Here is a 24,529-nt window from a genome sequence, read left to right on the forward strand (position 1 = left end):
GGGGTTCTCTGTTGTGCTCCCTGTCAGGGCAGTCATCGGTTGTAGCCGGGCACCATCTAGTTCTTCTGGTCTCAGGATGATGTAGTCTCTGGTTCATGTGGCCCTTTCTGAAAGCTGACCTTTTTTTAAAGCCTCAGTTTCTTCCTCCGTTAAGTGAGGAAACGTGTGTAGAGTGTTGATTATAATGTATCAAATGATTTGGTATCAAAAGTACCAAAACATGATAACTAGTATTACTACTAGGGAGGCAGGTGTGGTTCAGTGGTAGAATTCCTGCCTTCAGTGCAGGGGCCCAGGTTCCATTCCTGGCCAATTTACCTCATGCACAGCCACCACCCATCTGTCAGTGGACACTTGCTTGTTGCTTTCTGCTCGACAGGTTTCAGCAGAGCTTCCAGACTAAGACAGACTAGGAACAAAGGCCTGGTGATCTACTTCCAAAAATCAGCCAATGAAAATCCTATGGATGAAAACAGTCCAATCCATAACCTATCGTGGGGATGGTTCAGGACCAGGCGGTGTTTCGTTCCACTGTGCGCAAGTTCACCATTGTGCGTGGGGTCACCATGAGTCGGGGCTGACTCCGCAGCAGTTAACGACAACACTGTGGCTACTACTATTGTTGCTTTCACACATTTTCCTCCTCCTGGCAAAGTCCTCGAAGCAGAAACATTGGATCCTGGTGGGCCTTTTCTGGTCTTTAGACACAGCTTACCAGAGCAGCGTTCTCTGAGTGAGTTCCAGTTTACCTCCAAGGGGCACACACAGCAAGGGGAATTACCTTCCTTTTTCACCCTGTCCTGTTACGTTAAATCGAAAAGTTCTCTTTGTCAATGTAATTTGCATTTCCATGGTCATTAGTGAGATTGGATGTTCCATGTTTGCTAATTTCGAGAAGCATTTGTTCTCTCATTTCTCTATTAGGGTCTTAGGGGCTTTTTGAAGACCAATCAGATGAGTGTTATGCATTGAGTACCAAAAAAAAAAAAAAAAAAAAACCCAAAAAAACCAAACCCATTGCTGTCGAGTTGATCCCAAATCATAGCGACCCTACAGGATGGAGTAGAACTGCCCCACAGGGTTTCCAAGGAGCGTCTGGTGGATTTGAACTGCCGACCTTTTGGTTAGCAGCCATAGCTCTTAACCACTATGCCACTAGGGTTTCCTGTGGGTTGAGTAAAAACAAAAACAAAAACAAAAAAAACCAGGGTTTCCTATGGGTTGAGCAGTGTCCCCCAAAAAGTTATGTCGAAGTCCGAACCCTGGTACTTGGAAATGTGGCCTCATTCAGAAATAGGGTCTTAGCAAATGTTATCAGTTAGGTTAACATGAGGTCACACTGGAGCAAACCTGATCCTGCCTGAGTTGTGTCCTGTACAAGAGGACAGACGCAGAGCCAGAGACATTGAACATGGCACATGAAGACAGAGGCGGAGATTGGAGTGAGGCAGCTGCAGCCCAGGAACTCCGGGAGCCACCAGAAGCCGGGAGAGAGGCAGGAACACTCTCCCTCAGAGCCTCAGAAGGAGCCACACAGCCGACACCCTGATCTCAGACTCCCAGCCTCCAGGCCGTGAGAGAGTGAATCTCTGTTCTTATATGGCCCACGGCGTGATACTTTGTCACAGCTGTCACAGAACACCAGGACAATGAGCTGCTTCTGTTTTCAGCTCACTCATCTTTACTGTCCATCCCCTCCTCTCCTTTAACTTGGGGACCTTAGCAGATGGGGACCAGGCTGGCTCCCACGGCCCCCCTCACACCCTGAGGCTGGGGTAGAGGCCTCTGCCCACTCAGCAGGACGTGGCCAGCTCACCGTTTGTTGTCCGCAAGAACAAAAGTGGCCTTATCGTCGACTGCCAGCCAGTGGCCAGGGCCCAGGTGACCACAGGAGCCTGGAACTCAGGGCACCGAGCAAAGGCCTCAGAACAACAAGCTGAAGAAGGAGGCAGATGGAACAACCGCTTCCGCAGAGGCCTAGGGAAGAGAGGGAATTGAGCTCGACAGACACACACGAGGCCACACAAGGAGCCTCAGTCAGGGCACTGAAACCTTGAACATGCCCACCCAAGTAAAACCAAAGAGGTGACTGGTAAACTCACAATGGACCAGTTTTGGTGAGAGCAAGTGGGCAGATAGGGAAATGCCGCGGAGCAAATACCTAAGCACATGGAGGAAAGCACTGTAGGGACCAGAGTAATGGTGGTTACCAGGAGCGGGGCCAGGGGAAGAGGAGTATCTTTGCTAGCTAGCACTGAGCTTCTGTTGATGAGGATGGAAAATACGGCAGTGGATGTTGGTGATGGCTGCACAACACGACTGACGTAATTGGTTTCACTGAACTGTACAAGTGGAAAGCGTTGAATTGGCAAATGTTGTGTTACCTATACTTTTACAATAATAAAAAAAAGAAAGGAAAGAAAAGCAGATGGCAGTCTTAGTGAATGAGAGCCTTGACAACTGGTTCCAGGGTCTCCTGTGCAAACAGCAGGAGGCTGGAGGGAGTTGGAGGGGAATAAGGCCTGCAGAAACGTGAGAAGAAAATGTCCCTGGGCCGCAGCTGTGCTGGAAGTCCCACAGTGAGGCGAACAGAGTGCAGTGAAGGTTCTAGAAAGGAGCGTCCCTCCCACAGGAGAACCAGATGGCACCAGTGTCCAATAAAGCCATGGAACGAGGTCGTGACTAGGAATGTGTGACCTCAGGACCTTTTCCTCGGCCACAACAGGATAAATCTGCAGCTATAAAGAAGGAAATGCTGGGTATGCCAAGACTCAGAGGAACCAGTCAGGCCCCCATTTGAGCAACAGGCCCAAGGAAGTTCCCCTCTCACCCAGTCAATCACAGCAGTGGTCTCAAGACAGAGCCGTTGCCCACAACAGGAAGTGGCAGTGAGCAGTGGCAAAATATATGGTTCAGTCTATCGCCTGGGACTTTGTACTGTAAGGGTTCTTAGAACACAAGCTACATACAATGAGGAAACCGCATATTCTCCTGGAATTAAAAAGTAGAACCTATCTTAGCAAACCCAGGAGTTGGGGGAGCAAGGGGCTGTTGAGATGGGGACGTCAGGACACACCAAGATCACCTCTGGTTTGGGGGGGAAGGAGAACGTAAAAGGTCTGACTTGGTGTGTGTTTTTATCTCCTAGCGCTGCTATCAGAAATACCACAAGTGGGTGCCTTCAACGAACAAAAAATTGTTTTCTCGTAGTTTAGAAGACTAGAAGTCTGAACTCAGGGTGCCTACTCTAGGGGAAGGCTCTCTCTGTCGGCTCCCGGGGAAGGTCCTTGCTCCTTTCAGCTTCTGTTCCTCGGTCCCTTGTGTTCTTCACATGGCACCTATGTTCTCCCGTCTCTGCTTCCTTGCTTCTGTCCCTAATCTGCTCTTTTTATACCAAAAATGGGTAGGTTTAGGACACACCCTGCACTATATGACCTCATTAACATGACAAAGAAAACCCTATTCCCAAATGGGATTGCATCCACAGATCTAAAACCCAGTGCCGTCCAGTTGATTCCGACTCATAGCGACCCTATAGGACAGAGTAGAACTGCCCCATAGAGTTTCCAAGGACTAGGGGTTAGGATTTACAACGCATATTTTGGGGGACACAATTCGATCCATAACAGTGCATGCGGGGGAAGTGGGAGGATGCTATAACCCCTTTGTTTTAATAAATTGCTGGAAATACTGGCTTATGACCCCCAGGAACCAGACGGCAATACGAGTGGAAAGGAAGTAGAGGTTGGGGGCTAGGGGAAAGGAGCAAGGAAGCCAAATTGAGGAAGGGGACAAAGAGGAAATAACAGCAATAGCAAAGTTTAATAAGAGAAAACCTAAGTGAGATAAGGTAAATACACCCATGAATACCAGCTTTCATGATAAATGTGAATGGGCAGAATTTCCAATCAAAAGCTCGTAAGATTAGGAGAAAAACCCAAATCCACTCAGATGGTGTTTACAAGAGACCAAAAATGATGAGAAATAAAGGTTCCAAGTGGGAACTTTATCTCAACATCTGTGAATTGAAATTTTTAAAAATAGCAAAAATGAGAGACTAATTTTGGATAAACAACTATTCTAGGCAGAAGGTGTTCTACAGAACAAAGAAGGCTGTTACGCAATGGTGCAAGGCACAGTCCACGAAGACCCAACAGTCGTAAACCCCTAGAACCACACTGGGAACTTTCGAAAGCACAGCTCTGGTGCCAGGAAGGCATGGGGTACCCTCACCCCTGACAGGTCTGTCTCTACTCCCCAAGACTGTTCAGTACTGAAGGAACCAATGATCACCCTATGCCAGGACCTTGTGGTGGGCTGACTAAACCTTATTGCCATCAAGCCAATTCCACCCCATAGAAACCCTATAGTACAGAGTAGAACTGGCCCATAGCATTTCCAAGACCATGAGTCTTTAAGGAAGCAGACTGTCACATCTTTCTCCTGCAGAGTGGCTGGTGGGTTCAAACCATCAACCTTTTGGTTAGTAGCCTAGTGCTTCCCCACTGCACTGCCAGCGTTCCTTGTGGGTTGACTGTCGTCGTTGTTAGGTGCTGTTGAATTGGTTCTGACTCATAGTGACCCTATGTACAATAGAACCAGACACTTCCCGGTCCTGCGCCATCCTCACAATCCTTGTTATGCTTAAGCCCGTTGTTTCAGCCACGGTGTCAATCCATCTCATTGAGGGTCGTCCTCTTTTTCGTTGACCCTCTACTTTACCAAGCATGATGTCCTTCTCCAGGAACTGATCCCTACAGACAGCATGTCCAAAGTATGTCAGATGTAGTCTCACCATCCTCGCTTCTAAAGAGCATTCTGGTTGTACTTCTTCCAAGACAGATTTGTTCTTTTGGCAGTCCATGGTATATTCAATAGTCTTTGCTAACACAATTCAAAGGTGTTAACTCTCCTTCAGTCTTCCTTATTCATAGTCCAGCTTTCACATGTATATGAGGCAATTGAAAACACCATGGCTTGGGTCAGGCGCACCTTAGTCTTCAAGGTGACATCTTTGCTTTTCAACATTTTAAAGAGGTTTTTCTGCAGCAGATTTGCCCAATGCAATGCATCTTTTTGATTTCTTGACTGCTGCTTCCAGGGGTGTTGATTGTGGATCCAAGTAAAATGAAATCCTTGACTACCTCAATCTTTTCTCTGTTTACCATGATGTTGTTTATTGGTCCAGTTGTGAGGATTTTTGTTTTCTTTATGTTGAGGTGTAATCCATACTGAAGGCTGTGGTCTTTGATCTTCATCAGTAAGTGCTTCGAGTCCTCTTCACTTTCAAGAAGTAAGGTTGTGTCATCTGCATAATGCAGGTTGTTAACGAGTCTTCCTCCAATCTTGATGCTGTGTTTTTCTTCATATAGTCCAGCTTCTCAGATTATTTGTTCAGCATACAGATTGAATAGGTCTGGTGAAAGGATACAATCCTGTTGCACACCTTTCCTGACTTTAAACCATGCAGTATCCCCTTGTTCTCTTCAAACAACTGCTTCTTGATCTATGTAGAGGTTCCGCATGAGCAAAATTAAATGTTCTGGAATTTCCATTGTTCACAGAGTTTTCCAAAATTTGTTATGATCCACATGGTCGAATGCCTTTGCATAGCCAACAAAACACAGGTAAACAAACATGTCTCTGGTATTCTCTGCTTTCAGACAGGATCCATCTGACATCAGCAACGACATCCGTGGTTCTGTGTCCTCTTCTGAATCTGGCTTGAACTTCTGGCAGTTCCCTGTCAATATACTGCTACAGCTGCTTTTGAATGATCTTCAGCAAAATTTTAGTTGCCTGTGATATTAATGATATTGTTCGATAATTTCCGCATTTGGTTGATCACCTTTCTTAGGAATAGGCATAAATATGGGTCTCTTCCGGTCAGTTGGCCAGGTAGCTGTCTTCCAAATTTGTTGGCATAGATAAGTATTTCCAGCGCTGGATGTGTTTGTTGAAACATCTCAATTGGCATTCCGTCAATTCCTGGAGCCTTGTTTTTTGCCAATGCCTTCAGTGCAGCTTGGACTTCTTCCTTCAGTACCATCAGCTCCTGATCGTATGCTACTGCTTGAAATGGTTGGACGTCAACCAATTCTTTTTGCTATAATGACTCTGTGTATTCCTTCCATCTTCATTTGATGCTTCCTGCGTCATTTAATATTTTCCCCATGGAACCCTTCAGTATTGCATTTTGAGGCTTGAATTTTTTCTTCAGTTCTTTCAGCTTGTGAAATGCTGAGGGTATTCTTCCATTTTGGTTTTCTGTCTCCAGGTCTTTGCACATGTCATTATGCTTTACTCTGTCTTCTAGAGCCGCCCTTAGAAATCTTCTGTTCAGTTCTTTTACTTCATCATTTCTTCCTTTTGCTTTAACTACTCAACGTTCAAGAGCAAGTTTCCGAGTCTCTTCTGACATCCATTTTGGTCTTTCCTATCTTTTTCATGACCTTTTGCTTTCTCCATGTATGGTGTCCTTGATGTCATTTCTCAACTCGTCTGGTCTTTAGTCATTAGTGCTCAAAGTGTCAAATCTGTTCTTGAGATGGTCCCTAAATTCAGGTAGGGTATACTCAAGATCATATTTTGGCTCTTGTGGACTTGCTCTAATTTTCTTCAGTTTCAGCTTGAACTTGCATATAGCAATTGGTGGTCTGTTCCACAGTCAGCCCCTGGCCTTGTTCTGACTGATGATATTGAGTTTTTCCATCCTCTCTTGCCACAGATATATTTGATTTGATTCCTCTGTGTTCCACCTGGCGAGGTCCATGTGTACAGTTGCTGTTTATGTTGTGTGAAAAAGGTATTTGCAGTGAAGAAGTCATTGGTCTTACAAAATTCTATCATGGGATCTCCAGCATTGTTTCTATCACCAAGGCCATAGTTTCCAACTACTAATCCTTCTTCTTTGTTTCCAACTTTCACATTCCAATCACCAGTAATTATCAATGCATTCTGATTGCATGTTCGATCAATTTCAGAGTGCAAAAGTTGGTAAAAATCTTCAATTCCTTCACCTTTGGCCTCAGTGGTTGGTGCGTAAATTTGAATAGCAGTCACATTAACTGGTCTTCCTTGTAGGTGTATGGATACTGTCCTATCACTGACAGCTTTGTACTTCAGGGTAGGTCTTGAAATGTTCTTTTTGACAATGAATGCAGTGCCACTCTTCTTCAAGTTGTTATTCCTGGTATAGTAGATAATATGATTATCTGATTCAAAATGGCAAATACCAGTCCATTTCAGCTCACTAATGCCTAGGATATCAATGTTTATGCTTTCCATTTCATTTTTGACAACATCCAATTTTCCTAGATTCATACTTCTTACATTCCACTTTCTGGTGATTTTTTATTATTTTAATTTTAGTTTAGATGAAGGTTTATGGAACAAACTAGCTTCTCATTAAATAGTACATGTATTGTTTTATGACATTGGTTAACAACACCACAACATGCCAACACTCTCCCTTCTCAACCTTGGGTTCCCTATTCCCAACTTTCCTGTCACCTCCTGCCTTCTAGTCCTTGCCCCAGGGCTGGTGTGCCTCTTTAGTCTCGTTTTGTTTTATGGGCCTCTCCAGGCTTTTTGGCTGGAGGGTGAACCTCAGGAGTGACTTCATTACTGAGCTGAAGGAGTGTCCAGGGTCCATACTCTCAGAGTTTCTTCAGTCTCTGTCAGGCCAGCAAATCTGGGTTTCTTTTTGAGTTAGAATTTTGTTCTACATTTTTTCTTCTGCTCTGTCCAAGACCCTCTGTTGAGATCCATGTCAGAGCAGTCAGTGGTGGTAGACGGGCACCATCTAGTCGTACTGGACTCAATCTGGTGGAGGCCGTGGTAGATGTGGTCCATTAGCCCTGTTCCAATTATTAATGCATGTTTGCAGCTCTTCTCGTTTTGAGTTGTGCCACATCAGCAAATGGTCCAGAAAGCTTGACTCCATCCATGTCATTAAGATAACTCTCCTTTGAAGAGGCAGCAGCTCTTCCCCAGTCGCATTTTGAGTGCCTTCCAACCTGGGGGCTCATCTTCCAGCACCGTATCAGACAATATTCCACTGCTATTCATAAGGTTTTCACTGGCTAAATCTTTTCAGAGGTAGACTGTCAGGTCCTTTTCCTAGTCTGTCCTAGTCTGAAAGCTCAGCTGAAACCTTTCTGCCATGGGTGACCCTGCTGGCATTTGAATACCGGTGGCATAGCTTCCAGCATCACAGCAACATACAAGCCCCTACAGTATGACAAACCGACAGGCTCATGGAGCATGGGTTGACTAGTTGCCTCCAAAAAGACATGTCCAAGTCCTAGTCCCCGGAATCTGTAAATGTGGCCTTATTTGGAAAAAGTGTCTTTGCAGATGTGATTAAGTTAAGGCTTTTGAGATAAGATCTAGGATTTAGGGTGGGACCTAAATCCAATGACAGATGTCCTTAGAGAGGAGAGGGAGATTTGAGACATACACAGGGAAGATGCCCACGTAGGGGCATAGCAGAGATTGGAGTGATGCTGCCACAAGCCAAGGAGCACCTGGAGATGACCGACGCTGGAAGAAATAAGGAAGGACGCTTCTCTAGAGACTTTGGAGAAAGAATGGCCCTGCCAACACCTTGATTTTGCACTTCCGGTGACCAGAACTGTGAGAGGATAAATTTCTGTCATTCTAAGATACACAGTGTGTGGTCTTTTGTTACAGCAGCTCCAGGAGACTGATACAGATATCTTGTAAGCTCTTTCTGGTCTACAAGACTGTGTCCAAACTCTTTAACAACCAAATGTTGTTGTTAGTTGCCAGTAAGTTTGCTCCTACTCATGGCGACGCCACGTATAACAGAATGAAATCCTACCCAGCAGCCTCATGGTAGCTGGGACGTTTGAGTCCATCGTTGTAGCTAATGTGTCAGTCCATCCCATTGAGGGTTTCCTTCTTTTTCTCTGACTCTTTTCCAAACAGGATATCCTTTTCCAAACATTAGTCTTTCCTAATGACATGTTAGAAGTGTGTGAGCTGCAGTCTCATCACCCTCCCTCATGGGCCCCCCACTGAGCCTCATCTCATTCTTCACCTACAAAGAGGGGACAGGTCTCTATGTTCTTTGGGGGTTGGGAAGACTGTAAAGGAGCCCATGTGGACTAGCTGAGGACAGTCTCCATGTACAGTGGGGCCCTGCCCTGCCATTTCCTTCACGATCACCCAGACAACTGTAGCCACACCCGCTGAGCTGTTTCCTCACCTGGGGATCATGGAATCCACGCAGTGGCTCTGGGAGGTGGGTGCTGCCCCCAGGTTACAGACTAGGAATGCGGGCTCTGAGAGGTGAGGGACGTGCCCACGGCCACTCTGAGACACCGCTTTGTCTGATTGTCCTCTTTCCCACCCTCTTGCCTACGTCTGAAACCTGTAAGCTTGTCTGGTGGGGTCTCAGGTGGCTGAGGAAGGTAGCTCATGTGTCACTAAGATCTCCTTCGTCAAGGGCTGCAGTGCCTCCTCCCTGGCTCCTGAAGTGTCTTCAGCCAGTGGCGCCACTAGGGTTGGTGTCACCACCACCCGGACCTCCTCCTGTCCCAGACCACACAGAATTCTTGGAAATGTTTTTTGTACTACTGGTACTCATGAACCATAATTCGCTTGTGTCAGTGGATGTAACGGCAATAGCAGCGACATAAACGACTGGCAGAATTCAGGTTACACCTTCACATGACACTGTCCCAGCCTAAATGTATTCACACTTACATAGTCTCATGTGGTTAGAGTAAAAACTTGGTAAACAAACAATAGAATTTGAAGTAAAGACATTTAAGAACTACAGCAAAATCATGTTCATTTTAGTGGTAAGCTTCGCTGTTACCTGAGACACATCAGTGGATGAGGTCTGGAAAGCCGGACTGAGGGCGAGGGACATAGCAGCCAGCCAGCCTGACGGAGCAGTTTCTGCTCTCGGGTCATACAACCTTCCTCCTTTCTGCTCCTCGCTACCCAGACTGGTACTGGTGACTTCCTTTTTTAAGCCCGATTATTTTTCTCTGCTTTGGAGGATTTAAAAAAAAATTTTAAACCAAACTCTCCTCTCTTGGAGGATTTCTACTGGCTGGAAGATTCCAGAACCTGTGCCCCTGGAGGGAGGAGGGAAGAGGGGAGTTGTTCTCCAAGTTGATCAGCTCAGCTCAGGGCCCCAGAGGGCTGGGCTCCTTGTGATGTAGCTGGGAGTCTCTTTCCCTCTCAGGTTGTGTCCCTGTTTTCTGAGCTCCAGAGGAGTTGTGTGCATGTCCCATGGTGCCACTGGGTGCCCAGGTTGGGCACGGAGAGGCTCGTGGGCCCCACGGCTCGCTCGAGGGGAAGTTGGTGTCACCCCCTCTGACAGTGTCACCCAGCACGGTCCACACCCTCCACACTCCCCTGCTGATGCCACTGCCTTCAGCCCCCAGCCCCACCTGTCATCTTTACAAAACCCAGAGCTGGTAGGAGTGGGAACTTCTTGTTCACTTTAGCGAGAGACAATGGAAGAAGTCTTAGGCATCACAGCACACAGGAAATGTCAACAGGAGCTGAAAATTACCCAATTCAGAATCCTCCCCATCACATTCCAACACCCACGTGGCTTAGCAGTCATGACAGGTGTCCTCATGGAGCCTGGCAGAGGGAGCTGGGGAAAGTGCTTTTGATATTTGTGGGAGCAATTTGGACAGCTTAGCAAAGGAGATAGTGTTTTTGACACTCTTTAGAAATATAAATTACCCAGAAATCTTACTGTGATCACAGATCATTGCTTTCTGTAAGTTTTTGATAAATGGAAGCTGTCAGATTAGGGTTGCAACTTGCTTCGTGAAACACCAGGAGCTTCTGTGAGGAGGGAGGAGTAGAAGCCTACGTACAAGTAGTCACCTCAGCCCTCAGTTTGGGAGGCTGCTGCTGTAGGACATGACATGCTGTGTGAGTCGGTTAAGGTTATTTTTTTTTTTTCCTGGAGAAAATGGAGTATTGGTGGCTGTTATGGGTTGGATTGTGTCCCCCCACAGTATGTGTTGGAATCCAACCCCTCTATCTGTGGATGTAATCATGTTTGGGAACAGGGTTCTTGTCATGTTCGTGGGGCCATGTCAGTGTGCAGTGTATCCTAAACCCTCTGAGTTATAAGGAGCAGCACAGACCCAGAGAAGCCAGCACAAATGGGGGAAGACAGACTCCATGTGGAGATGGCCAAGGAAGAGAGGAGCTCCGGGATAGAGAGGCTGACACAAGGACCTTCCCCCAGAGCCCACAGAGAGAGCCTTGCTCTAGACTCAGTGCCCTGAATTCAGACTTCTAGCCTGCTGAACTGTGAGAAAATACATTTCTATTGGTTAAAACCACACACTTGTGGTGTTTCTGTTACAGCAGTGCCAGGGGACTGAGACAGTGGCTGTTCTCAGTTTGGGTCGCCTGTGTCCTGCCCTGATGCAGAGAGAACAGCTCCCCCCTCAGAGGCACCAGCCATGGTCCCTGGTGAAGGAGAGGGCCATGTAGATGGCCTCAGCGTGAAGGTACCCCCTGGGGCAAACCTGGGCTCGAGCCTTGCTGAGTCGAGCTCAGCTGCCAGGGTTGCATGAGTTGTTGTTTTCAGAATAAGGTTCTGGCTGAGTGCACAGCAGAGGTCAGCATGGAGGGCTGAAGGAGTCCAGAGGGGGCCTGTGGGAGTGGGAAAAGGAGTAACATGAGCCAGGCCTTACAGAAGGAACAGAATTCTCTTCTGGGGAGGGAGGGAAAGGGCACTTCTGGCAGGAGGCAGGATGCATGGGGGCACGGAGGGTGAAAGGGCAGCAGACCAGGGAGAAGCTTGGGAGACGAGGACAGAGGTGGAGTGGGCAGCGGCTGCCATGAGGCTGAAGAGGGCCTTGAAGGCTGCAATAAGGTGTTTGGAACTTACCAATAGGCAAAGAAGTAGTTTCTTGGAGAGAAGGAAGATGTATTCCACAAGAACCAGTCATCTATTGCTGTGTAACAAACTACACCAAAAACCAGTGGCTTAAAACAACAACCACTTGCTTTGAAGGCCAGTGTAGCAGGGGCGGGGGCTTGGGGACCATGGTTTCAGGGGACATCTAGGTCAACTGGCATAACAAAATATATTAAGAAAACATTCTGCATCCCACTTTGGTGAGTGGCGTCTAGAGTCTCAAATGCTAGCAAGCGGCCATCTAAGATGCATCAATTGGTGTCAACCCACCTGGAGCAAAGGAGAATGAAGAACACCAAAGACACAAGGTAATTATGAACCCAAAAGACAGAAAGGGCCACATAAATCAGAGACTACATCAGCCTGAGACCAGAAGAACTAGATGGTACCCAGCTACAACAGATGACTGCCCTGACAGGGAACACAACAGAGAATCCTTGATGGAGCAGTAAAGCAGTGGGATGGAGGCCTCAAATTCTCATAAAAAGACCAGACTTAATGGTCTGACTGAGACTAGAAGGACCCTGGAGGTCATGGTCCCAGACCTTCTTTTAGCCCAAGACAGGAACCATTCCCAAAGCCAACTGTTCAGACAGGGATTAGACTGGACTATTAGATAGAAAATGATACTGGTGAGGAGTGAACTTCTTGGATCAAGTAGACACATGAGACTATGTCTGGAGGGGAGATGAGAAGGCAGAGGGGGACAGAAGCTGGCTGAATGGAAACAAAAATAGAGGGTCAAGAGAAGGAGTGTGCTGTCTCATTAGCGGAGAGCAACTAGGAGTATATAGCAAGGGCATATAAATTTTTGTATGAGTGGCTGACTTGATTTGTAAACTTTCACTTAAAGCACAGTAACAATTAAACAAAAACAAACAAACAAAAAACAACCACTTTACTTACTTATGATTCTAAGGGTCATGAATTTGGGCAGGAATCGGCTGGGTGGGTCTTTTGCTCCCTGTGGCGTCCACTGAGGTCATTCACGTGGCTGCATTCTGTTGGTGACCGAGCAGGGCTGGAAGATCCAAGAAGGCTTCACTCACAGACCTAGCATGTGGGGGCTGCTTCACATAGCTTCTGCCTTTCCACGGGGAAGCCTGGGCTTCCTCACAGGATGGCGGTCCAGGGCCGTCGGACATTTTACACAGTGGCTGGCTTACCTGAGGGAAGGCTCCAAAAGAGGCAAAGGCAGAAGCTCACATCTCTTAAGATCCAGGCACAGAAGTAAGCGTCATTTCTACCACAAACTATTGTTCAAAAGTAGTCACAGAGGAGCCAGTCCAGTGGCAGAGAATTTTCAGCCATCTTTTATCTACCACAGCCTGAGAACTTCCAGGAAGTTAAGCAACCACCTCAGGTCACAGCCTGAACTCAAACCTGGCCTTTAGGCTTCTGGTCAGTGCTCTTTCCTCCACTGCACACAGTCATCAAAGGTGCATTGTCAGAGTGGAAAAATATGTCATCTAAAGAGGCAAAGTGCTGAATCAGGGCTCTGATTTTCTGCTTCACTGAGTGTCCAGGTACCTTTTAGAGGGTCCGTTTAGTTGAATGGAAAGGACAAGTGGAGAAGGTTTTGTCTTTAGTGGAAGAAAACGGAACAAAAGAAACAGGAGGCAATGTTACTAAGCAACAAATAGAAGGTAAAATGAAATGAACAGAGATTGAATTAAACAGTGTTGCCAACATTGTCATTTTAAGCATTCAGAAAGAAAAATGTTTCTCAGTCTGGAGAGGACAGATGAGGCTACTAATCCTGGTGCTGCCTCGCCTCTTAGAGCTCCAGCTGCTCCGGGCAACAGTGGATCCCACATGCTGAGGAAGTCACTGTTTTAGCACCCAGTCATCTATTTTTTATCACCGTCACCACCACCATTACAATCATCAACAACACGTCACCATCATCATCATTAGTATAACTACCACCACCACCGTCACCATCACCACCAACATCACCACTGCCACCACCACTACCATCACACCACCATCACCACCACCTCCACCACCACCATCACTACTGTCACCACCACCGCCAACACATCACCATTACAACCATCACTACCACTGTTACCACCACCACCTCCACCTCCACCATCACTACTGTCACCGTCATCATCATCATTATTATCATCATTACCGCCACCCCCACCCTCACACCGTCACCACCATCACTACTGTCACCGCTGTAATCATCATCTCCACCATCACCATCAGCGCCACCACCCCCACCATCACCACCACCATCATCAAAAACATCCAGATGTAGTGGAAAAACAGATGAGTGACATCTGGGAACTTCACCTCTTTTCCTCATCTCTTGGCTGGGATAGTGCTAGTTAGCTTTTACTGAGCAACTACTACGTCTTATCTCATGTGGGTCTCTCAACAACCCTGTGAGGCAGGTATTGTTATGCGCCCTGTTTCGTGGTTGGGCAAACAGCCCGTAAATGACGTGTCCAGGGTCACACAGGTCCCAGGTGCTGAAGGCAGCTTGGCCCACTCTCCACCACGCAGAGCCGCCTCTGGGGCCTCTTGTGAAAAACATGACATTCTTATTTTGCAGCTGAGGCTTAAAAAGGAAAGAAACTTGCTCAAGGCCACAGGGCCAGGCGGGGGCTCTCTGCCAGCCCACACCCCCCAGCTGGCCAATTCCAGTCTTCAAAGAGCGCTGCCTCCAGGTGGGCCCACTGTCGTAACTGCACGCCGGCCAGCATTTCCTGCGGGGCCTTGGTGTGTGTCCCCACCTGAGCCGCTCTGGAGCCTGGCGCGGTGGCCTCACATGGCCCAGCAGAACTGGATTCTTAGGAGGTGAAATGTGATCTGTCTCCACGTTCTCTCCTCCTCCTTCTCCGGTTCAGCGGAAGGTCATTGCGCTGAACTGCAGAAGGGCTTGCAGATTACAAAGGGCTTATATAAAACCTCCTAATTTTTTTGTGCAGATTGATCGCTAGGGCCCATGGGACAGCTGAGCTCTTTGACAGAGAGCCAAGAGCACCATTGTCAGGAATGTATCATAAAATGAGGACGGCTGTTTGGAAACAAGCACAGAAACCACATGCCACCTCTCCTGGGGTGGTGACCACCGTGGAGACCCGGCCCCTGCTCGCTGCCTCTCCCCAGCCCTGAACAGCTCCTTGCTTTATTCCACCCAGGTCTCTGCTCAAATGTCACAGTGTCACAGAGGTCCCCAATGGCCTGGGTTCTCCCAGCCACTTTTTCCATCTCAGGCCTGGACACGGCCCTGGGGTCGTTTACTGGTATTGCTACTTGTTGAATGAGTGAGTGAGTGAGTGGATGCTAAGCTCATGACCCTCTCTTCCCCCTCCCACCTTCGGTATCGCTGGGGTGGGGTCTGCTCTGCCACTCAGAGTGCAGCCCCCCCAGAGCATTAGAAATGCAGGCTCCCGGCCCCCCAGGACCTGCCCAATCACAGCCATATCTCAGTACAAGCTTACCTGGAGCACAGGACCCCGGGACCTGCCCAGTCACAGCTGTATCTCAGTAAAAGCCCACCTGGATCACGGGATCCCGGGACCTGCCCAGTCACCTTCACATCTCAGTACAAGCCCATCTGGAGCCTGGGCCCCAGGACCTGCCCAGTCACCTTCACATCTCAGTACAAGCCCATCTGGAGCCTGGGCCCCAGGACCTTCCCAGTCACCTTCACATCTCAGTACAAGCCCACCTGGAGCACGGGTCCCAAGGACCTGTCCAGTCACAGCCGTATCTCAGTACAAGCCCATCTGGAGCCTGGGCCCCAGGACCTTCCCAGTCACCTTCACATCTCAGTACAAGCCCACCTGAGCACAGGGCCCTGGGACCTTCCCAGTCACCTTCACATCTCAGTACAAGCCCACCTGAGCACAGGGCCCCGAGACCTGCCCAATCACCTTCACATCTCAGTACAAGCCCACCTGGAGCACAGGGCCCTGGGACCTGCCCAGTCACCTTCACATCTCAGTACAAGCCCACCTGGAGCACAGGGCCCTGGGACCTGCCCAGTCACATTCACATCTCAGCACAAGCCCACCTGGAGCATGGGTCCCAAGGACCTGCCCAGTCACCTTCACATCTCAGTACAAGCCCACCTGAGCACAGGGCCCCGGGACCTGCCCAGTCACCTTCACATCTCAGTACAAGCCCACCTGAGCACAGGGCCCCGGGACCTGCCCAGTCACCTTCACATCTCGGTACAAGCCTACCTGGAGCAGCATTCTAGAAGGGCTGCTCTGGAGTTTCAGGGTCTATACAGCTCAGAGGAGGCCGGGGAGGGTTTTTACAGCTCAGACAGTGGGGTCTTGAAGGGGACAGGCAGGGGTAGGCTTAGCCTCCCAAGGTGGTGTCCTCACAGACATGCTCACATTGGGTCTGAGACACGCTCTCACATGCAGCACGCGATTCCCTCAGGGTCCCCTGTATAGCCCTCGCTGTCCTCGAGCTCACCTTCTGTGGACACTCACTGCTCTTCCTTCTGTCCAGGAGGCATCCACAGGGCTGTGTGACCCGCAGCTCAGTTCAGAGGCTGCAGGGGCACAATACACATGGATCATTTCTCCAAAAAGGCAAGTCAAAGGCCTCACCCTGCACTGGAGAACACGACCCTGCTTGGGGCATGCGGTCTCTCCTGTTATCTGCTGGGTCAACTGAGGTCAGACCAGGCGGGCGGGTCCTAACCTAGCCCCTCTGAGTGAAGTTGTATGAAAAAGGAAAGCAGACAGCCACACAGGAACATGGGGGTGGGGGAGGGCAGCAGGGGAGGATCTACAAGGCAAGGATGGCCAGGTGACCAACAAGGAGGGACCCTCCTCAGAGCCCACGCCCTGATTTGGACTCCCAGCCTTCAGAATTGTGAGGTGACAAATTCCTGTTCTTCAAGGTCCCCGCTTGTGGCATTTCTGGTACAGCAGCTCCTGGAGACTCAGGGAAGGTGTTCCCAACCCTGGGGGCCTGCTGGGCACAAACTGAGGCTTGGAGACCACAGAGACAGCTAACACATCTTGCCATGGGATTTGGACTTGGGGCTCCCTGGCTGTGCACCCCCTTCAGCATGTTTGGGGAGACTGACATTAACCCAGAGCCCCAGGCATCCCTAGCAGACGGTAAGTGGTTATCAACTTTATCACATGTTAAAATCTCCCGGGGAATTTTTAGAAGCAGGGCACCCAGCTCCAGCCCCCACCCCTGACTCTCAGGTGTGAGTTCCACTGGTCTTGGCAAGGACCCGGAATGGGGAGTCCCATCTGCAGCCTGGTGGGAGCCATCCCTTGGGCACAGGCCACGTGCTTGGCCCCCAGGTGGCAGGAAAGGTCCTGCTCCGGTTGAAGCCCCGATCCAGGCAGAGAGCAGGGAAGACGCCCAAGAGAAGGTCACCATGTGTGAGAACTTCCTGAGCCACTACAAGGACAGGGCTGTGGGATTCAGGGTCAGGAGGCGTTTCTACCTTGGGTGCTGGGACACAGCACTGAACTTGGCTTCCAGCAGCCTCCTCTGTTTCTTTGGGCCCAGACTGCATGGGGTGGGGGGTGGGAGGTGGCGGGAGGGCAGCAGACAGCAGCACCAACACAGGACTGGAGAGGGGTCAGTGCCGTGACATTCCGTAGTCTCCCCACGTCGGCCCTCATCCCCATCAGGTAGCCTCCCCAGGTACCTGAGTGGTGTCAGTGTCCCTCTTTGGAGGAAACTCCCAGCCCGCACATCCCCGCCTTGTAAAAGCCAAATCTTTCCAATGGTGTGAGGTCCTTTGACCTCTTCTCCCACCCTCCCGCTTAGCTCCCTGGCCTCATGCTGAACCAGCTGGTGCCAGACCACGCCCACTGCTGCCTCAGGGCCTTGGCACCTGCTGTTCCCACTCCCAGATGCTGTTCCCGCTCCCGGGTGCTGTTTCCGCTCCCAGGTGCTGTTCCCAGTCCCGGATGCTGCTCCTGTGCTGTCCCCGACCCACCCGGCCACTCTACTGTGGTCTGGTCTCATCTCTGGTCTCTCCTGGCCACCCTCTGGGCTATGCAGCCCCTCGCCTTCCCCTTCTCTGTTCAGTGCTGAGGGTTACTGACGGGTAACTGTTTGCCTGGATCCTGTGTGCTCACTGCTGCCCCCTCGTGTCAGGACAGAGCCTGGCACCTGCAGAAAAAAAAAAAAAAAAAAAAACAGGGGATCCATAAAAGGGGACAAAAGACAGGCTGCAGGTCTGGGTGTGTGTCAGCCCATAAGTAGCCCATTGGCAGGACGCCGGGCATGTTACCCAGGGCCTGTGTCCCATCCTGAAGACCTGAATGCCAGGCTGAGGGGTGGATGTCCTCACCACGTTGCTGGCAATGGGGAGCCACACGGGCACCCGAGCAGGGATGGGGTCAGAGCTATGCTCTGGGGACTCACAGTGGCATCTTGGGAGCCACGTGGAGAATAGGAGGAGGACTCTGAGGTAGGCAGAGGCCTCTCGCTCCTGCTGTCCCACAGGGAGCCTGCAAGCATTGGGATGGTGGGAACAGGGGGCTACGGGGCTCTGCAGCCCTTGCTGGCCTCGCCCTGCCTGACTGGTCACAGCGCCACTCCACAGAAAAGACCCTGTGAGGAGGTCACCAAGCAACAATGCCCCCAAGACTCTGGTAGGGAGAGTGTGTCCAGACCCTGGGACAGAGACTCGGAGGGAAGTCCTCTACTCAGGGCTGCTGCCCTCCACCCTAGGACAGCTGGGCTCTGGTCCCAGCCCCACACTAACTTGGCTGGTCACACTCTTTCCTGGCCTCAGTTTCCCCACCTCCACAGTCTTACAACTCTTCCTAGCTCAGAGCTGACTCCCTGTGGGAAGTAGATACCACACCACCACCCTACCCCCATGATGCTGGGCACCCTGAAACCCAGGCCTTGTGTCCGACCCTGAGTGCCGGGAAGAGAAGGAAGTCTTCCTGCAGAGAAAGGGCCTGGCTCTATGTCCTCAGGAAATTCCAGGCACAGGAAGGAAAGCTGAAACAGGAAGAGACCCACCTCTGCAGGTTCAGCTGTGACTCGGGGGGTCCTGGGATTCCCAAGGTCCTGCTCCTGCCTCTTACAGATGGAGACATGGGGTTGAGAGGGGAGACGCCACCCACCTGAGGTCCTCCAGCGGCAGCAGGTGTCACCCAGTGCTCAGCTACTCAGCCCAGCTCATCCCACCAGCTGCCCTGAAGTAAAAACCAGCTGTCTGGTAAAACCTGTAAGGGGGTGGCAGAAAAGAAAGCTCCCGTGTGTGTATGTGGGAGGTGGGGTGGGGGTCTCGACTGAGGTAGCTCCCAGCCTTATATGCTTTTTGTGTGTGTTTGTTTAGTACTGGACATTGAATTGTTTTTTTAATTGTAGTAAAATATATATAACATAAAATTTGCCATTTTAAACATTTTTAAGTGTAAACACACAATTTAGTGACATTAATTACACTCATCATGTTATGCAATGGTCACTATCCATTTCCAGAATGTTTCATCACCCCAAACGGGAACCCAGTACCCTGAGCAGCAACCTGCCGTCCCCCTCCCCTTCAGCCTAGTGAACTCGAGTCTCTGTACAGGTGCCTCTTCGAGGCCTGTTGACCGCTGCTGTCCAGTTGGTTCTGACTCCTAGCGACCCTGTAGGACAGAGTAGAACTGCCCCATAGAGTTTCCAAGGAGCACATGGTGGATTCGAACTGCCAACCTTTTGGTTAGCGGCCGTAGCACTTAACCACTACGCCACCAGGGTTTCCCTATTCCGGACATTTCCCGCAGGTGGGATCACGCAGTATTTGCCCTTTCCTATCTGACTCTGACTGCCTTCACCGGCAGAAGGGTTTCAGCCCCGTCCGTGGGGCAGCAGGCATCAGAACTTCGTTTCTCCTTGCGGCTGACTGATCTCCCGTTGTATGCACGGACCACAGTGTCTGTCCATTCGTCTGCCGACGGACCCTTGTCTGTCCACCTGCCTCATGTGTTTGACCTTTGCTCTGTCTCCAAGCTCGGCTGGTAAATGGAACAGAAGAATCGCTCGCTCTGGTGACCCCTAGTGGACGTCCTCGTAACAGCAATACTTGGTAGCCGCCTTCGAGGCGCCCACGTCGCGGGGACCCCACGTCGCGGGGACCCCACATCGCGGTGACATCGCGGTGACCCCACGCACAACAGAACAAAATGCCGCCTGGTCCTGAGCCAGCACCGTGATCAGTTGCCTATCAGACTGTTGTCATCTATAGGGTTTTCACTGGCTGATTTTTGGAAGTGGATCACCGGAAGTGGATCACCAGGCCATTCTTCCTAGTCTGTCTTAGCCTGGAAGGTCCGCGGAAACCTGTTTGCCATCACAGTGATGCACAAGCCTCCACTCCACTGACAGACGGGTGCACTGCCCGGGAATTGAACCCCGATCTCCTGCACAGAAGGCGACAATTCTACCACTCGGCCGCCACGATCAACATTTGGAACTAAATCAAAGGGACAAAGAGCTTGCAGGAGCTGGCCTGAGGCGGTTTTCCCGCCTGCGAGTCCTCCCAGCACTAAATGCAGATCGCGCCAGCAGGACTGGAGCGGGGTCCATTCCGGTTTCTAACCAGGGATGTCGGTGTGGCCAGCCCCCTTCAAGTCGGGAGGAGGCTGACTCACCAAGTGAGTTTCCCCTAGGTCAGGCGCCTGCAGGAGATGCTGGCACTCCGGTCTCAGGGAAAAGCGGGAAAGTGAGGCACGGAGAGGTGGGCTGCAACGCCCCGGGACACGCGGCTCTTGTGCGGGTGGGACTTCCCCAAGGCTCTCTGGATGGGTCTCTACGTTAGAAATCATCGCCGCCAGCACGTGAGCCCACACAGGGATTTTCACCTGCGCTACTTGCACAAGTGGTGGGCTGTGCACAGTGAACACGCGGGGCCCCCGTTTGAGATGCAGGGGGGACGGCAGGTAAAGGTGTCTTTATAAAGCTGCTTCCTGTATAACACGGTGTTTGTTACTCACCAGACACAATGGGGTAACAGTGATATAGAGAAACAACATAAACTCACGAATTGTAAAAAAAAAATATTTTTGCCATCACAATTCTATAGAATACAATAAATTTTCTTGTTTGTTGCCTTTGAATCAAGCCCTGACTCACGGTGACCCATGCACAACAGAACGAAACACTGCCCTGTCCTGAACCACCCCTGTGGTTGGTTGCAGATTGGACTTTTGTGATCCATGGGGTTTTCATTGGTGATATTTGGAAGCAGATTGCCAGGCCTTTCTTCCTGGTCTTAGTCTAGAAGCTCTTCTGAAGCCTGTTCAGCATCAGAGCAACACTCCAGCCTCTACGGACAGACAGGTGGTGGCTGCACACCGAGCACACTGGCCTGGAACTGAACCCGGGTCTCCCACATGGAAGGTGGGAATATTAATGTGATACCTGAAGTATAAGGTTTTTATGGCTCGTTTTCTGAAAACGCATTTATTAAATTGTCTTAGTCACCTAGTGCTGCTATAACAGAAACACCACAAGAGGATGGCTTTAACCAAGAGAAGTTTACTCTCTCACAGTCCAGGAGGCTAGAAGTCCGAATTCAGGGCGCCAGCTCCGGGAAAAGGCTTTCTCTCTCTGTCGGCTCTGGAGGAAGGTCCTTGTCCTTAATCTTCCCTTGGTCTGGGAGCTTCTCAGCACAGGAACCTCAGGTCCAGGGGACGTGCTCTGCTCCAGGCACTGCTTTTCTGTGGTATGAGGTCCCCAACTCTCTGTTTCCTTTCCCTTTTATCTCTTGAGCGATAAAAGTGGTGCAGACCACACCCCAGGGAAACTCCCTTTACCTTGGATCAGGGAGGTGGCCTGAGTAAGGGTGGTGTTACAATCCCACCCTAATCCTCTTTAACATAAAATTACAACCACAAAATAGAGGACAACCACACAACACTGGGAATCATGGCCTAACCAAGTTGATACACACATTTTGGGGGGACATAATTCAATCCATGACATAAATCATCAAAATTTATGCTTTTAACAATTCCATTTGCAATTGTTAAAGTTGAAAGCGATGCCAGTTGCTCTCCACAAATGCAAGATAGCAAGTGAGTTTTGACAGTTTTTCATTTTGAGAAGCACCTTCCTCCTGAAGCAGCTGTTGTTGGTGCTGTGGCAACACTGGGATGGGCTTCTGATCAATTACTTTGAAAGACACATTTCAGTACATCTAGAGCCATGATTCTGTGGATAATTTTTCTTAAAGGACTTGACTCACCACACAGACCCGTTTTGTGCAAGTCTGAATTGAATTTTAAATGTCTGTTTATATAATGGTGTTTTAGTGCTTCACTTGACATTGCCTGTCAAGTATGAAGGTCGTGCAAGAAACCGAAAATCACTTCATGATTTGTATACAATTCAAAATGCCTGTTTATGCATTCTATTGCTGTATGCTGAATCACAAGGAAATTTGATTTCAAAATAGTCCTTCTCATTATTTAGTGGTTCGTCAATGCCTCATATGAAAATAGTGTTCTTGAAATGGATGAATTCCTAGAAACACACTACCTACCTAAACTAACACAAATAGAGGTAGAACAACTAAATAGACCCATAACAAAAGAAGAGATTGAAAAGGTAATCAAAAAACTCCCCCCCAAAAAAGCCCTGGTCCGGATGGCTTCACTGCAGAGTTCTACCAAACTTTCAGAGAAGAGTTAACACCACTACTACTAAAGGTATTTCAGAGCATAGAAAAGGACGGAATACTACCAAAGTCATTCTATGAAGCCACCATATCCCTGATACCAAAACCAGGTAAAGACACCACAAGAAAAGAAAATTATAGACCTATATCCCTCATGAATGTAAATGTAAAAATCCTCAACAAAATTCTAGCCAATTGAATTCAACAACATATCAAAAAAAAAAATTCACCATGACCAAGTGGAATTCATACCAGGTATGCAGGGATGGTTCAACATTAGAAAAACAATGAATGGAATCCACCACGTAAATAAAACAAAGGGCAAGAATCACATGATTTTATCAATTGATGCAGAAAAGGCATTTGACAAAGTTCAACACTCATTCATGATAAAAACTCTCAGCAAAATAGGAATAGAAGGAAAATTTCTCAACAGAATAAAGGGCATTTATACAAAGCCAACAGCCAAAATCACCCTAAATGGAGAGAGCCTGAAACCATTGCCATTGAGATCGGGAACCAGACAAGGATGCCCTTTATTACCACTCTTATTCAACATTGTGCTGGAAGTCCTAGCCAGGGCAATTAGGCTAGATAAAGAAATAAAGGGTATCCGGACTGGCAAGGAAGAAGTAAAAGTATCTCTATTTGCAGATGACATGATTCTATACACAGAAAACCCTAAGGAATCCTCCAGAAAACTACTGAAACTAATAGAAAAGTTCAGCAGAGTATCAGGATACAAGATAAACATACAAAAATCAGTTGGATTCCTCTACACCAACAAAAAGAACATCAAAGAGGAAATCACCAAATCAATGTCATTTACAGTAGCCCCCAAGAAGATAAAATACTTAGGAATAAATCTTGCCAGAGATGTAAAAGACTTATACAAAGAAAACTACAGTACACTTCTGCAAGAAACCAAAACAGACTTACATAAGTGGAAGAACATACCTTGCTCGTGGATAGGAAGACTTAACATTATAAAAATGTCTATTCTACCAAAAGCGATCTATACATTTAATGCAATTCTGATCCAAATCCCAAAGACATTCTTTAATGAGATGGAGAAACAAATCACCAACTTCATATGGAAGGGAAAGAGGCCCTGGATAAATAAAGCATTACTGAAAAAGAAGAACAAAGTGGGAGGCTGCACTTTACCTGATTTTAGAACCTATTATACCGCCATAGTAGTCAAAACAGCCTGGTACTGGTACAACAACAGATACATGGACCAATGGAACAGAATTGAGAATCCAGACATAAATCCATCCACATATGAGCAGTTGATATTTGACAAAGGCCCCAAAACAGTCAAATGGGGAAAAGACAGTCTTTTTAACAAACGGTACTGGCTTAACTGGATATCCATCTGCAAAAAAATGAAACAAGACCCATACCTCATTCCATGCACAAAAACTCACTCAAAATGGATCAAAGACCTAAATATAAAATCTAAAACGATAAAGATCATGGAAGAAAAAATAGGGACAATGTTAGGAGCCCTAATACATGGCATAAACAGTATACAAAACATTACTAACAATGCAGAAGAAAAATTAGACAACTGGGAGCTCCTAAAAATCAAACACTTATGCTCATCCAAAGACTTCACCAAAAGACTAAAAAGACTACCTATAGACTGGGAAAAAGTTTTTAGCTATGACATTTCTGATCAGCGCCTGATCTCTAAAATCTACGTGATACTGCAAAAACTCAACAACAAAAAGACAAATAACCCAATTAAAAAATGGGCAAAAGATATGAACAGACCCTTCACCAAAGAAGACATTCAGGCGGCTAACAGATACATGAGGAAATGCTCACAATCATTAGCCATTAGAGAAATGCAGATCAAAACTACAATGAGATACCATCTCACTTCAACAAGGCTGGCATTAATCCAAAAAACACAAAATAATAAATGTTGGAGAGGTTGTGGAGAGACTAGAACACTT

The 24,529-nt window shown here is 48.5% G+C and overlaps 1 long non-coding RNA gene across 1 annotated transcript; it reads right to left on the reverse strand.

The window, feature by feature from the left end:
* Positions 1–1,211: 1,211 nt before the first annotated feature.
* LOC126077416 (uncharacterized) lies at positions 1,212–14,696 on the reverse strand. The gene is made up of 3 exons (XR_007517739.1): positions 14,237–14,696; positions 12,839–13,515; positions 1,212–1,977 (listed from the first exon to the last, which is right to left on the reverse strand). It is a non-coding gene; the product is annotated as an uncharacterized LOC126077416 (long non-coding RNA).
* Between the last annotated feature and the right edge of the window lie 9,833 nt (positions 14,697–24,529).

This window comes from Elephas maximus, chromosome 5 (genome assembly GCF_024166365.1).
Source record: "Elephas maximus indicus isolate mEleMax1 chromosome 5, mEleMax1 primary haplotype, whole genome shotgun sequence".
Taxonomy (NCBI): domain Eukaryota; kingdom Metazoa; phylum Chordata; class Mammalia; order Proboscidea; family Elephantidae; genus Elephas; species Elephas maximus.